Source organism: Triturus cristatus, chromosome 8 (assembly GCF_964204655.1).
Source record: "Triturus cristatus chromosome 8, aTriCri1.1, whole genome shotgun sequence".
Lineage (NCBI taxonomy): Eukaryota > Metazoa > Chordata > Amphibia > Caudata > Salamandridae > Triturus > Triturus cristatus.
In genome coordinates this window covers 1,487,438,016-1,487,450,519 of record NC_140591.1, presented here as the reverse complement: position 1 = coordinate 1,487,450,519, position 12,504 = coordinate 1,487,438,016, and positions in this window count along the sequence as shown.

The following is a 12,504-nucleotide window of genomic DNA, read 5'->3' as shown; positions in this document are numbered from 1 at the left end:
AGTCATCATTTCTTGGAAGATATCCACTTTGTTTTCAGGTGGTAATTGGTGCAGAACCTTGAACGTATTTTGCATTTGCTGCTGTGAGATAGGTTTGTGTCAATGGAAATATATTCACATAGCTGTACATCTTGGATTTCTTCTGGAATGATAATCGTTTGATATTCCATGTCTTCTCTTTCCTGATGATAAAGGGTTCTCAGAGGTGGTCTGTAACTTATTGTTAGCGGTGTCAGATCACTCAGCATCCCTCATTTTGTTATGCTTGCTGGCGGGTTATTGATAAAATGTTTTTTCAGTTTTAGTTTGCGGCAGAATTTGTATAAATCAAACCTTGTACTTGCTAAGTCCATTTCTGATGTGGGGAAGAAGGTCAAGCCTTTATTTAACAAATTTACATGTTTGGAGTTCAAGGTTTTTGATGATAAGTTGATGACCAGATTATCCTTAGTTGCAGTGCTCGGGTCTTCATTTGCTTTTGTGATCAATTTGAGTCTTTAATTTTTTTCCCTCTGCCTTTTACCACCCCGTCTTGTTCTTCTTGTTGATGTTCTCCTCTCTGTTGTTGATATACCTTCTTGGGTTGTGTGCCTCTGCCTTTCCCTCATGTAGGCATGCATAGTAGACGCATCTCCCCAGAAAAATCCATCCTTAGGTGACTGTCGTGTGGACCTTCGTCCCCCCGACTGATTGCTGAAAGCTCTGCACTTGACATTCTAGTTTGTTCCTGTACCTGAATTCGATCCATCGATTGTTTATTGTAGTTGGCCTCATATCTCCGGGGGAAAGTATAAACACGTCCTGTAGCGTAATTGATCTTATCACACTGAGATGTCCTTATTTTTTTGTTCTGTATTTCTTTTTCATGTTTATCCAGATTTTTCTCAAGCTCCTTGAATAGATGAATGCCCTCAATGGATTCTTTGAATTTTTCTAATGATTTTTCTAAATCTTTGGACTTTTCTATTGCTTGCACCAATCTTCTCTCAGCGTGTATTTTTATGCTTCATATAGCACTCCGTGGTGTCATATTGCCAATGCGAGAGGAGATCCGGATCCAGGTCACTTAAAGTAGGAAGGACGAAGATCCTTAAACCCTTTGGAATGTGTTTACAGACCACATATTTTTTTAAGGTCTCAATCTCCCACCATTTGTTATTCTCTACTAATATTGTTTGTTCCAGTTCCTTCATTTGCTGTTTTGGCGTGCTTCTGGATTTCAAGCCTGTGCAATACACATCACCCTGTGTGGTGATAAGTTTACCTTCATCGTCAAACATTTCTTTCAGCAATTGCTACCATTTGCTCCTCCTGTCAACCATTCTATTTGGAAATAGTAAAGGACAATGTTTGAAGCACTCCTCAGTTAAAGAGTAGCTTGACCTCCTCTTACAGATAGTTTTTGTGCTGGAATGGGAGTATTGGCCTTATCACAAAATGTCACTTTATTCCCTCTCTCTTGGAAAATCCTCTTAGGTGTTTACATTTGGAATGTGCATTGACCTATTGTGTCAAATTGTCCTTCCTGTTTTTACATTGGAGTTACCCGTCCCAGAGTTCATGGATATTAATATCCTTGTGACATTGCTGCAATCGTGATTGCAGCCACTGACTCTTTTTTTGTAATATCCTCTAATTATTCGTTTTGATGTATATATTGTTGCTGCTGTCTCCAAAGTCTACCACCTTTGTTGTCTTATCACAGTCGGATTACTATGGCTTGAATTCCTTTTTTATATATAATATACATCGCAAGTAGTCTCTAGATTGTTTGTATACATATATATATATTAACTGAAAAAAACGTAGGTTTCAGGAAGGTTATAGTTAGTTGGACATTTCACTCGTACAAAACCATAGAAATTCCGGTGTTATAGTTAGTTCAGCTAACTATAACTCATGCCCCCGCTCTCCTGATGACGTCACATATTACATCATTCATGACATGGTAATTGACATCACTGATGACATCATTCTGTGACTGTGTGTTTCTGTAAAGTTTAATTTTGTTTTATATATATGCCAAGCTGTATTGAGGATTGAATGGGTGTATACGTGTCTGTATGGAGGATTTAGTAGGTACGTGACTGACTGTATAAGTGAGTGATTAAATGTAATTTACTGAATGCATGGGTTAGTGACTAAACTGTGTGAAAGTCTGTATCAGTCTGTCTGTTGTGTAAGCTGCTGCATGGTTTAGTGAGTAGCTGCATGAGTGTCCATATGGGTTATTGATTGCTTGCCTGAGTATTTGTATGGCTGCCTGAGTGTGTGTGTGGGTGGGAGGTGTGTAACTCTGTGCATAGATGTGTGAGTAGTTGATTTACTGGGTGTATGGGTGTTGGTGAGTGAATGGATGTCTCAGTGGTACATGTGCAAGTAACTACAAATATAAAAGGCAGTATATGTGAGTGATGGTATATATAAATAACTATATGTGAGAGTCAGTAATTGTGAGAGTGGCTGCATGGATGAGTGTGTATTTGTATCAGTGATTCTATAAGAAAGTAATTGTGTTAGTATCTGTATGAATAAGTGAGGTTTTGTCTGTATAACTGTATAGGTGAGTAAATGGAAGTATGATTGATTCTTTGCATGACTGACTAAGTGTGTGAGTAACTCTGGATATGTGGCAGTGTGTGAGTGTCTGTATAGGTGTATGAGTGCATATTATAGAGTTGTATTGATGAGTGACTGCATGTATGAGTGACTGTATGGGTGAATGAGTGGATGTGTGTGTAAAATTAGGAATCAGTCAGTGCGTATTTAGTAACTGGTATTAGTGTGTCTATTTTTTCGAAAATGATAGTCTGTATTTTAGAGTGGGTGTATCAAAGGTTATATTCAGGTGTGAGAAGGTGCATCAGATTTTCACATGGATGATGTCATCAATGACGTAATCAGTGATGTCACTGAATATGTCATGAATGATGTAATATGTGACATCATCAGCAGTGCATTGCGGGGGCACGAGTTATAGTTAGCTGAACTAGCTATAATGCTGGAATTTCTATGGTTTTGTACGAGTGAAATGTCCAACTAACTATAACGTTCCTGAAACCTACGTTTTTTTCAGTTAATTTCTATGTTTTTTTAAATTCTAATTTCTAACTATAACGTGCCTGAAACCTATGGTTTTTTCAGTGAATTTCTATGGTTTTTTAAATGCTAATTTCTTACTATAACGTGCCTGAAACCTATGGTTTTCCAGTGAATCTCACAGGTTTTTTAAATGAAAATTTGTAAGTCTAATGTACCTCAATCCTATGTTTTTTGTATTTTATATTTATTCTTTTTAAAAAAAAAATATTATACAGAAGTCGCACACCCTTCGCGCACCATACACGATGGCTGCGTGCATTCCGGTAGCCATTTTGAAAAGTCGTGCTGGGTTCGCGACTTCGGCGTAATTTGTAAAGTATGAAATATCTTTAAATTAATTATAAATAAAAGTTTTTCTTTAAGTGTTTGTCTAAATTTATTAATAAAAGTATTTTAAAGAATTATTTTAAATATAATTTTGACTAAAAATTATTCGATTATTATTGGATTCGGAGGTTAGGAGGGATGGCCATTTTGCTTTATCTGTTTTGCAAGATTTTTTGGTCTAGTCAGGTGGACACCCTCCTCTGGGTGAGGTACGGCTTGAGGATTCTATTCAAAAGGTGAGGAATCAACAGGCAGATGTATCCATCAGAAGAGCAAGTTACTTATCTTCGGTAACACTTTTTCTGGTGGATACGTATCTGCCTGTGGATTCCTCACTGCCCCACCTGCCTCCCCGTTGTCCACCTGTTTCTACCAAAAAGATGTTTTTACTGTTTGGCATGAATGTTTTTAATATGTCCTAATCATGCTTATGTTAATCATGCCTATGTTTTAATAGTGAGAAATGTTTGATCTGTTGATATTTATTTATGCCTTTATTGGTTATGCATTTGTGTGTGTATATATATATGTATATATATATATATATATATATATATATATATATATATATATATATATATTATCTACTGGCGGTCGCCAGTAGATAGTTATAGTTAGGACCGTGTTTCCATAAGAAATCTGAAAATTCTATTTTGAAGAACTTTGGCGCCGGTTGCCGAATCCTCGCGAAATTTTTAAAACTAATGGGGCGCTCCGCTCAGCTCCTACCCTGAAAGTATCGGGGCGATTCATCAAGCGGGGGCCGAGAAAAAAGGGGGGTCCCAAAACGCGTTTTCCCCATGCATTTTTCCGTAGGACCTTTAGTCGAAGGTACAGCCCGAACGGCTAAACAGAATTACTTGAAATTTGGCAGAGAGGTAGTCCTCAGGTCAGGGAAGTGCCTTTTGCAGGCAATCTGTCCAGTAGTTCCTGAGAAAATAGCATTTAAAAGCATATACATATCTATAGCTGCGCACCGTGCGAGCACCGTGCGAGCACCCTAACGTGCGCAAGCGTAATTCTGATTGGTGGTTACATGTTAGTCAACGTTCGAATCGGTCGAAATCAGGAAGTGTCGGCCGCCATTTTGTTTGTTTTCAGTGCGAGAGTGCAAAAGGAAGATGGCGAACGTGAAAATGGGGCAGGGTAGAGGGTTCCTGACCCCCTAGCCTTTGTCAGGGGGTCCCTGAAGGACCCCGAAGGCAGAACATTTTTTTTTTTTTTTTTAAATAGCGGGGGTGCGTGCACCGTGCGCGCACGGTGAAAAACCAAAAAAAAATAATAATTTTTAATACTTAGTTTATTGTAAAATAAATATATAAAAAAATAATAATACATATATAACTTAGCATTTAAACAACCGTACAAATTCACTGAAAAAAACATAGGTTTCACACACGTTATAGTTAGGAATTAGCATTTAAAAAACCTTGCAAATTCACTTAAAAAACCATAGGTTTCACACATGTTATAGTTAGGTGGATATTTCACTCGTAAAAAAACAATGAAATTCCCCCGTTATAGTTAGTTCAGATAACTATAACTCACGCGACCGCCACTCTATCACAAGGATGATGTTATCAGTGATGTCATGAGTGATGTAAATTGATACTTGTATAGCGCACTACTCACCCGCAAGGGTCTCAAGGCGCTTGTACGAATACCGCTGTGGAACCCATCCTGGCTTTCCCTGTGAGGCATCCACTCCTGGGCACCCCCAAGGTGGAGGCCAGGCATCCTTAGCGTTGTGGGGGCCGTTGTGGAGATTAAGCAAGCTATTGCCCAGAGTTGCAGAGTGGGACTCCATGATTGGAATGGCACCGAGGCGAGAATTATCAGGTCCGTGGAATTTTTGAGCCCAAGACCCGCCGAGGCGGGGAATTGAACCCTGGTCCTGGGCTAGGCCTCTGCATCAGGGTCTGCCGCTCTAATCATTGAGCCACACTTCTCCACAAGATGCCACTGACCATGTCATGAGTGGTGTAATATGTGACGTCATGAGCAGGATTGCGGGTGCGCGAGTTCTAGCTATCTGAACTAACTATAACGGGGGAATTTCATTATTTTTTTACGAGTGAAATATCCACCTAGCTATAAAACCTATGGTTTTTTAAGTGAATATATATATATATTTAGAATACTATGTATACATGTGAAAATGTGTCGGTCCACCTGTTTACCTCGGTGGCACGGAAAAAATGGTTGGAAATGACGTCATCATGCCGACAAGGTCCTCTATTGGCTCCTATGACGTCATACGGTGTTGCGAGCGGAGCTGTGCTGTTATGACATCGTCTTTGATGTGGGAGAGCTAGGAAAGAATTTCTGAGGAATGCTGGCGCAGGGGATATTCACCTAAGTGTTCAGGCTAGTCCTTTCGGAGTAACTGTTTATGTTGCCACTCCAGAAACCGAAACCATTGATCCAAGGGCAGAGGCCCTGCAGATGGCACACAAGGTGGGGAGCCCAGTCGTGTGCACCAACGGGGCAGGGAAGTGACAAGCACCACTACCCACAGAAAAGGTAACGAGGGCACTGAATAACAGAGGACCTTCTCTTTGTATCTGGCAGGAACAACAAGGTTAAAATGCCCTAGTTCCAAAATGTAGAATTAGTGCTACAGCGGTCTTGAAGAGGACCTACGATGAATGTCACTTCTGCCTTCCGTACACTGGAGGCGGCACATGGGTCACGTGGTACGATTATACTGCGGTGGAACGCACAATCGTTGACCTCTCATGGCACTGCTCCACACTTCGGGGACAACGCTTTCCATTAGCTGCTTTTTCTGATGACGTGTTGCGCCGGCCCCGGACAACAGCAGAACCCTTTTAGATCCAAACAGACTTCCACTCTCTCACCGAAAGTGAAACCAGGCCATGCGCACACTTTCAAAATACAACAGCCAGGACCGCACTTTTCGGTAAAAAAAGACATTCCTTTCTCCTATTTTATCAAATAAACGACTCACGGAAGAAAAGGGGCCAGCTTTGATCGGTAAACAGCTGTTACAACAACTTATTTACTTCGCGATACCATTACAATGCATGCATTACCAAGCATGCGTTGTACACTGCAAAGTCATTACAACACATTTTTTTAGAATGCATGGTCATTTACCACGCATGCCTTTACAACAAATTTTGTTGTAAAGGTATGTATGGTAAATGACCATGAGTTTTAAAAAAATGTAGACAATCCACATCGTTGTACGGAAACAGAGGCTGTTCCGTTTCCTCACAACGATGTGCACCACCCCTCAGAGACGACATCAAGCAGGAACCACGAGGAGAGGGAACCTTGAGGAGTGAAAGGTAAGGGGGATTGGGCATGGGGTGGTGGTTATTCTTCTAGGGTTTATGGTAGTGCAGTGGTGTTTGGGTAGTGTAGGTGGTCGTGCTGAGGGTAGTGTTTTAGGGTTTAGGGTAGTGCAGTGGTGTTTGTGTAGTGTAGGGGATCATGCTGGGGGTAGTGTTTTAGGGTTTAGGGTAGTGCGGTGGTGTTTGTGTAGTGTAGGGGGTTGTGGTAGTGTTTTAGGGTTTAGGGTAGTGCAGCAATGTTTCTATAGTGTAGGGGGTCATGCTTGGGGTAGATTTAGGGTTTATGGTAGTGTAGTGGTGTTTGTGTAGTGTAGGGGGTCATGCTGGGGGTAGTGTTTTAGGGTTTAGGGTAGTGCGGTGGTGTTTGTGTAGTGTAGGGGGTTGTGGTAGTGTTTTAGGGTTTAGGGTAGTGCAGCAATGTTTCTGTAGTGTAGGGGGTCATGCTTGGGGTAGATTTAGGGTTTATGGTAGTGTAGTGGTGTTTGTGTAGTGTAGGGGGTCATGCTGGGGGTAGTGTTTTAGGGTTTAGGGGAGTGCAGTGGTGTTTGTGTAGTGTAGGGGGTCGTGCTGGGGGTAGTGTTTTAGGGTTTAGGGTAGTTCAGTGGTGTTTGGATAGTGTAGGGGTGTGCTGGGGGTAGTGTTATAGGGTTTAAGATAGTGCAGTGGTGTTTGGGTAGTGTAGGGGGTCATGCTGGGGGTAGTGTTTTAGGGTTTAGAGCAGAGCAGTGGTGTTGGGGCAGTGTAGGGGGTCGTGCTGGGGGTAGTGTTTTAGGGTTTAGGGTAGTGCATTGGTGTTTGTGTAGTTTAAGGGTATCATGCTTGGGGTAGTGTTTTAGGGTTTAGGACCGTGTAGTGGTGTATGTGTAGTGTATGGGGTCGTGCTGGGGGTTGTGTTTCAGGGTTTAAGGCAGTGCAGTTGTGTTCAGGCAGTGTAGAGGATCGTGCGGGGGGTGGTGTTTCAGGGTTTAGGGCAGAGCAGTGGTGTTCGGGCAGTGTAGGGGGTCATGCAGGGGGTGGTGTTTCAGGGTTTAGGGCAGTGCAGTGGTGTTCGGGCAGTGTGTGGGGTTGTGCATGGGGTGGTGTTTCAGGGTTTAGGGCAGTGCAGTGGTGTTCGGGTGGTGTAGGGGGTCATGCAGGGGGTTGGTGTTTCAGGGTTTAGGGCAGTGCAGTGGTGTTCGGGTGGTGTAGGGGGTCATGCAGGGGGTTGGTGTTTCAGGGTTTAGAGCAGTGCAGTGGTGTTCGGGCATTGTAGGGGTCGTGCGGGGGGGTTGTGTCTCAGGGTTTAGTGCAGTGGTGTCTGGGTGTTGTATGGGGTCGTGCGGGGGTGGTGTTTCAGGGTTTAGGGCAGTGCAGTGGTGTTCGGGCAGTGTAGAGGGTTGTGCTGGGGATGGTGTTTCAGGGTTTAGAGCAGTGCAGTGGTGTAGGGTAGTGCAGGGGTGTTTGTGTAGTGTAGGGGGTCGTGCTGGGGGTAGTGTTTTAGGGTTTAGGGCAGTGCAGTGGTGTTTGTGTAGTGTAGGGGGTCGTGCTGGGGGTAGTGGTTTAGGGTTTAGGGTAGTGCAATGGTGTTTGGGTAGTGTAGGGGGTACTGTTACGGTTAGTGTTTTAGGGTTTAGGGTAGTGCAGTAGTGTTTGGGTAGTGTAGGGGGTACTGCTGGGGGTGGTGTTTTAGGGTTTAGGGTAGTGCAGTGCTTTTTGGGTAGTGTAGAGGGTCATGCTGGGGGTAGTGTTTTAGGGTTTAGGGTAGTGCAGTGGTGTTTGTGTAGTGTAGGGAGTCGTGTTGGGGTAGTGTTTTAGGGTTTAGAGCAGAGCAGTGGTGTTGGGGCAGTGTAGAGGGTCGTGCTGGGGTAGTGTTTTAGGGTTTAGGGTAGTGCAGTGGTGTTTGTGTAGTATAGGGGGTTGTGCTAGTGGTAGTGTTTTAGGGTTTAGGGTAGTGCAGGAATGTTTCTGTTGTGTAGAGTGTCATGCTTGGGGTAGATTTAGGGTTTATGGTAGTGTAGTGGTGTTTGTGTAGTGTAGGGGGTCATCCTGGGGGTAGTGTTTTAGGGTTTAGGGCAGTGCAGTGGTGTTTGTGTATTGTAGGGGATCATGCTGGCGTGGTGTTTTAGGGTTTAGGGTAGTGCAGTGGGGTTTGGGCAGTGTAGGGGGTCTGCTGGGGGTGGTGTTTTAGTGTTTAGGGCAGTGCAGTGGTGTTCAGGCAGTGTAGGGGGTCGTGCTGGGGGTGGTGTTTCAGGGTTTAGGGTAGTGCAGTGGTGTTCGGGCACTGTAGGGGGTCTTGCTGGGGGTGGTGTTTCAGGGTTTAGGGCAGTGGAGTTCGGGCAGTGTAGGGGGTCTTGCTGGGGTGGTGTTTCAGGGTTTAGGGCAGTGCAGTGGTGTTCGGGCAGTGTAGGGGGTCGTGCGGTGTGGTGTTTCAGGGTTTAGAGCAGTGCAGTGGTGTTCAGGCATTGTAGGGGTCGTGCGGGGTGGTTGTGTCTCAGGGTTTAGTGCAGTGGTGTCTGGGCGTTGTATGGGGTCGTGTGGGGGTGGTGTTTCAGGGTTTAGGGCAGTGCAGTTTTGTTCAGGCAGTGAAGGGGTCTTGCTCGGGGTGGTGTTTCAGGGTTTAGGGCAGTGCAGTATGGTTTGGGCATTGTAGAGGGTCGTGCTGGGGGTGGTGTTTCTGGGTTTAGGGCAGTGCAGTCTTGTTCGGGCATTGTAGGTTGTCGTGCAGGGGGCTGGTGTTTCAGTTTTTAGTGCAGTGCAGTGGTGTTCGGGCAGTGTAGGGGGTTGTGCAAGGGGCTGGTGTTTCAGGGTTTAGGGCAGTGCAGTGGTGTTCGGGTGGTGTAGGGGGTCATGCAGGGGGTTGGTGTTTCAGGGCTTTGGGCAGTGCAGTGGTGATCGGGCGGTGTAGGGGGTCATGCAGGGGCTGGTGTTTCACAGTTTATGGCAGAGCAGTTATGTTCGGGTGGTGTAGGGGGTCCTGCTGGGGATAGAGTTTTAGGGTTTAGGGCAGTGCAGTGCTGTTCGGGCAGTGTAGGGGGTCGTGCTGGGAGTGATGTTTCAGGGTTTAGGGCAGTGCAGTGGTGTTCGGTCAGTGTAGGTGGTCGTGCTGGGGGTGGTGTTTCAAGGTTTAGGGCAGTGCAGTGGTGTTCGGGCAGTGTAGGGGGTCGTGCTGGTGGTGGTGTTTCAGGGTTTAGGGCTGTGCAGTGGTGTTTGGGCAGTGTAGTGGGTCGAGCTGGGGATGGTGTTTCAGGGTTTAGGGCAGTGCAGTGGTGTTCGGGCAGTGTAGGGGGTTGTGCTGGAGATGGTGTTTCAGGGTTTGGAGCAGTGCAGTGGTGTATGGGTAGTGTAGGTTTTCGTGCTGGGGGTGATGTTTAGGGCAGTGCAGTGGTGTTCAGGCAATGTAGGGGGTCATGTTTTGGCTAGTGTTTTAGGGTTTAGGGCAGTGCAGTGGTGTGTGGGCAGTGTAGGGGGTCATGCTGGGAGAGGTGTTTTAGGGTTTAGGGCAGAGCACTGGTGTTCGGGGAGAGTAAGGGTCGTGCTGGGGGTGGTGTTTAGGGTTTAGGGCAGTGAAGTGGTGTTCGGGGAGAGTAGTGGGTCGTGCTGGGGGTGGTGTTTAGGGTTTAGGGCAGTGCAGTGGTGTTCGGGCAGTGTAGGGGGTCATGCTGGGGGTGGTGTTTCAGGGTTTAGGGCAGTGCAGTGCTGTTCAGGCAGTGTAGAGGGACGTGCAGGGGTAGTGTTTCTGGGTTTAGGGCAGTGCAGTGGTGCTCAGGCAGTGTAGGGGGTCTTGCTGGGGGTGGTGTTTCAGGGTTTAGGGCAGTGGTGTTCGTGCAGTGTAGGGTGTCTTGCTCTGGGTGGTGTTTCAGGGTTTAGGGTAGTGCAGTGGTGTTTGTGTAGTGTAGGGGGTCGTGCTGGGGGTAGTGTTTTAGGGTTTAGGGCAGTGCAGTGGTTTTTGTGTAGTGTAGGGGGTCGTGCTGGGGGTAGTGGTTTAGGGTTTAGGGTAGTGCAATGGTGTTTGGGTACTGTAGGGGGTACTGTTGCGGGTAGTGTTTTAGGGTTTAGGGTAGTGCAGTAGTGTAGGGGGTACTGCTGGGGGTGGTGGTTTAGGGTTTAGGGTAGTGCAGTGATTTTTGGGTAGTGTAGAGGGTCATGCTGGGGGGAGTGTTTTAGGGTTTAGGGTAGTGGAGTGTTGTTTGTGTAGTGTAGGGAGTCGTGTTGAGGTAGTGTTTTAGGGTTTAGAGCAAAGCAGTGGTGTTGGGGCATTGTAGAGGGTCGTGCTGGGGGTGGTGTTTCTGGGTTTAGGGCAGTGCAGTGTTGTTCGGGCATTGTAGGGGGTCGTGCAGGGGGCTGGTGTTTCAGGGTTTAGGGCAGTGCAGTGGTGGTCGGGCAGTGAAGGGGGTCGTGCAAGGGGCTGGTGTTTCAGGGTTTAGGGCAGTGCAGTGGTGTTCGGGTGGTGTAGGGGGTCATGCAGGGTGTTGGTGTTTCAGGGCTTAGGGCAGTGCAGTGGTGTTCGGGCGGTGTAGGGGTCATGCAGGGGCTGGTGTTTCACAGTTTAGGGCAGAGCAGTGATGTTCGGGTGGTGTAGGGGGTCCTTCTGGGGATAGCGTTTTAGGGTTTAGGGCAGTGCAGTGGTGTTCGGGCAATGTAAGGGGTCATGCAGGTGGGTGGTGTTTTAGGGTTCAGGGCAGTGCAGTGTTCGGGCAAAGTAGGGGGTCGTGCAGGGGGCTGGTGTTTCAGGGTTTAGGGCAGTGCAGTGGTGTTCGGGCAGTGAAGGGGGTCGTGCAAGGGGCTGGTGTTTCAGGGTTTAGGGCAGTGCAGTGGTGTTCGGGCGGTGTAGGGGGTCATGCAGGGGCTGGTGTTTCACGGTTTAGGGCAGAGCAGTGGTGTTCGGGTGGTGTAGGGGGTCCTGCTGGAGATAGAGTTTTAGGGTTTAGGGCAGTGCAGTGGTGTTCGGGCAGTGTAGGGGGTCGTGCTGGGGATAGAGTTTTAGGGTTTAGGGCAGTGCAGTGCTGTTCGGGCAGTGTAGGGGGTCATGCTGGGAGTGATGTTTCAGGGTTTAGGGCAGTGCAGTGGTGTTCGGTCAGTGTAGGTGGTCATGCTGGGGGTGGTGTTTCAAGGTTTAGGGCAGTGCAGTGGTGTTCGGGCAGTGTAGGGGGTCGTGCTGGTGGTGGTGTTTCAGGGTTTAGGGCTGTGCAGTGGTGTTCGGGCAGTGTAGTGGGTCGAGCTGGGGGTGATGTTTCAGGGTTTAGGGCAGTGCAGTGGTGTTCGGGCAGTGTCGGGGGTTGTGCTGGGGATGGTGTTTCAGGGTTTAAAGCAGTGCAGTAGTGTTCGGGTAGTGTAGGTTTTCGTGCTGGGGGTGATGTTTAGGGCAGTGCAGTGGTGTTCAGGCAATGTAGGGGGTCATGTTTTGGCTAGTGTTTTAGGGTTTAGGGCAGTGCAGTGGTGTTTGGGCAGTGTAGGGGGTCATGCTGGGAGTGGTGTTTTAGGGTTTAGGGCAGAGCAGTGGTGTTCGGGGAGAGTAAGGGTCGTGCTGGGGGTGGTGTTTAGGGTTTAGGGCAGTGCAGTGGTGTTCGGGGAGAGTAGTGGGTCGTGCTGGGGGTGGTGTTTAGGGTTTAGGGCAGTGCAGTGGTGTTCGGGAAGTGTAGGGGGTCATGCTGGGGGTGGTGTTTCAGGGTTTAGGGCAGTGCAGTGCTGTTCAGGCAGTGTAGAGGGTCGTGCAGGGGTAGTGTTTCTGGGTTTAGGGCAGTGTAGTGGTGCTCAGGCAGTGTAGTGGGTCTTGCTG